We start from the raw sequence: 3309 nt of genomic DNA on the forward strand, positions 1-3309 counted from the left end.
AACGGAAAACAAAAAAATTAAACACAATTCATTTTGAAACATTATTTACCAACATTGACTTTCGGAATAAATGTAAACATCTATATATATAATTCTGTAAGACCAAATTTTTACCAGAAAATTACCAACATTGACCATTGACTTTCGGAATAAATGTAAACATTGCAAATAAATAAGTAACAGCTGATAGAATGCAGACGTTTTTCAGCCCCCATGCATTTCTTATGGTGGATATTTTATGTTTTAATTCTGAAATATTTTATTTTGTTAATCGCGTTTTCTGGCAACTTTATGGGAATTCTGCTATTTTTCCCGAGTCCCTGGGGTCAAGACCTTTAATTTAAGACCCCTCCCACTTTTCTGCGACTTACCAGACATCCACGATTTTCTGGTAAATATTTGGTCTTAAAGAATTATATATACAGGGTGTTTTTTTAAAAACTTGCATCTTTATTTATGTAAAAACCGCAATAGATAGAAATATGCAGTTTGCGGGAATCATCTATTGACGTAGGGGGACCAATTGTTTTGAATTCAACGTTACATTCACATTCCCCCCCTTTCCCCCCCTGCCCCCAACTTAATTTTTTTAAACAGCAAGGTACCCCTTGTGACATATCAAATAAAAGAGCATGAAAAAAGAAAATTTTTGATGAAAAAAAATTGAAAATCGGTTCATAAATTTGTGAGATATTTCCCCCCTCACCCCCCCGGAACTTATTTTTTTTTAATAGCAAAGTACCCCTTGTGACATATCAAATGAAAGAGCATGAAAAAAGAAAAATTTTGGCGAAATTTATTTTTCATTTGATATGTCACAAGGGCGGGTACCTTGCTATTAAAAAACAAGTTATGGGTAGGGGAAAAGGGGGGTGATTATCTCACAAATTCATGGGCCGATTTTAAATTTTTTTTCACCAAAAATTTTCTTTTTTTATGCTCTTTCATTTGATATGTCACAAGGGGTACTTTGCTATTAAAAAAAATTAAGTTCCGGGGGGGTGAGGGGGGGAATATCTCACAAATTAATGAACCGATTTTCAATTTTTTTTCATCAAACATTTTCTTTTTTTATGCTCTTTTATTTGATATGTCACAAGGGGTACCTCGCTATTTAAAAAAAATAAGTTGGTGGCAGGGGGGGAAAGGGGGGGAATGTGAATGTAACGTTGAATTCAAAACAATTGGTCCCCCTACGTCAATAGATGATTCCCGCAAACTGCATATTTCTATCTATTGCGGTTTTTACATAAATAAAGATGCAAGTTTTTAAAAAAACACCCTGTATAGATTTATATATATTCTACAAATATATTATTATTTTATTAATAAAAATATGTGATGTGTTTCAAAATACATATCTCAAATATATTTATAAATACATAAAATATATAATATATTTTCAAAAATATTATATATATATATATTTAAAATGTTTTCAACACATAAAATTTTTAAATATTTAATAGGAAAAATATACATATAAAATATGTATAATATAGATACTATACTTGTAAAACATACATACTATTCCCTTATAAAACCCATAGAAAATGCCAGTGGGGTATATAAACACAAACAGAATTAAAAATATCTCCTTAATTTATTTTGCAAAGCCTGTTTTAAGATCATACCTACCCCCAAGCCCCAACCTGAATCTATTTCCACTAGTTCAAATCACTTATAGATAAAATAGTAAAAATAGAAAGAAGAATCATCAGAACATGTATAAACAAAAAATATCAAAAAGATGGAGTTTGGAGACTGGCCTCTAATAAAACTGTATATAAGGAAATAGAGCCATTGACAAGTATAATTAAAAAGAAAAGAATTTCATTCATTGGACATCTTTTAAGGACACCGGAAAATAGAATAAGCAAGAAAATAATTGACAAGTTGTGGAATAGCAAGAGTGACTAGGTGGATTACAGAGATTAAGTAGGACGTGAGAAGGTTGAAAATATCATTAGAAGATTTGGAAAATAAGTCAGAGGCGCTTGCAGTACTCAAAGACAAAAATATCATCCTGCCAATAGGATCAAACAATCAGAGACAAGGAAGAGTGGTTTTGGAAGAAGAAAGAAAACAACGGTCGGAAAGAATGAAGAAGTATTGGGGGGACAAGAAGAAGAGACAGAATTTAAAAAGAATCTAACCATTATATTGACTTAAGTGGTCCAATGCTGGCCATAAAATAATAATAATAGTAATAATAATAGATACTATACTTATTTTATCAATATATATTCTGAATCTATTTTATATATTTAAAACTTATGTTTAATTGGTATTTTGCATTGCTATTTGGTAATATTTTTAATATATATTTGAATATATCAAACTATTATTAAAGATATATTATTTATATATTTTATTCGAGGTTCCATCAAATACAACTTCGAATACCGGTATATAAAATCTATCTATATATTAATAGGCAAGCATGTTTCTTTAAAACCTTTTTCCTCAGCTCGTGTGCATCGTAGGGAAAATCTACGCATAGGTACTGTTAGAAATATATTTTCCTGTAGAAGTGCAGAATCCATTTAAATATTAAAATAGGCTCAACTATAAGCACAAAAAATGGATTTGAAAATTTACAAAATTAACATGGGCTTTATGGGTTGCCATGTTGGCGACGAAATAACAATGAAATATAAACAGAAAATCAAAACAAATGGAAGAAATTACAATCAGATGTTTTATTTACAGCGTGGGGTGAAAATAGAGAAGCCTGTACCTGACTATCAGTACTACAACAGTCAATGCCTGTACCTTTACATTCCATCCCCATGTTAAAGTTGTCACCAGTTTTTAAAAATTACATTCGTTGTAGTTGATGTGAGCCACCAACAGATTGCGCTGATCTAAATGACTAATTTATGTCGAATACACAATGTTTTTTACCAAGTCAAACTTATGGAATGACTTATTATGAGCTATAGCAACTGTTATGACCCATCAACTTTGTCAGCAACAAAAAATAAGGTAGAACATAGAATTTAAGACACACATTCGGTGACTGGCTCACAAAACTATGTGTTTAAAAAAAAATTGCGACAGCTGGTCCATATAGATGGGATGTCTACTTCAGTATCCAATAGTCAATAGAAGAACATTACATGTTTTTGGTCGAATTTTCGACCACTGGATGACCACTAGTATTTATAAAATACATATTTGTGATACTAAGGTGGCCATTGGTAGTGTCATTTATAATGTTGATAATGATATAACAAACAAACTAGGAACTCAAAACACATGCATTTCTTACAACATGACTATGACATACTACTAAAATACCTACCA

Source organism: Macrosteles quadrilineatus, unplaced genomic scaffold (assembly GCF_028750875.1).
Source record: "Macrosteles quadrilineatus isolate MER2022 unplaced genomic scaffold, UCM_ALF_1.0 Scaffold_1__1_contigs__length_201487025, whole genome shotgun sequence".
Taxonomy (NCBI): Eukaryota; Metazoa; Arthropoda; class Insecta; order Hemiptera; family Cicadellidae; genus Macrosteles; species Macrosteles quadrilineatus.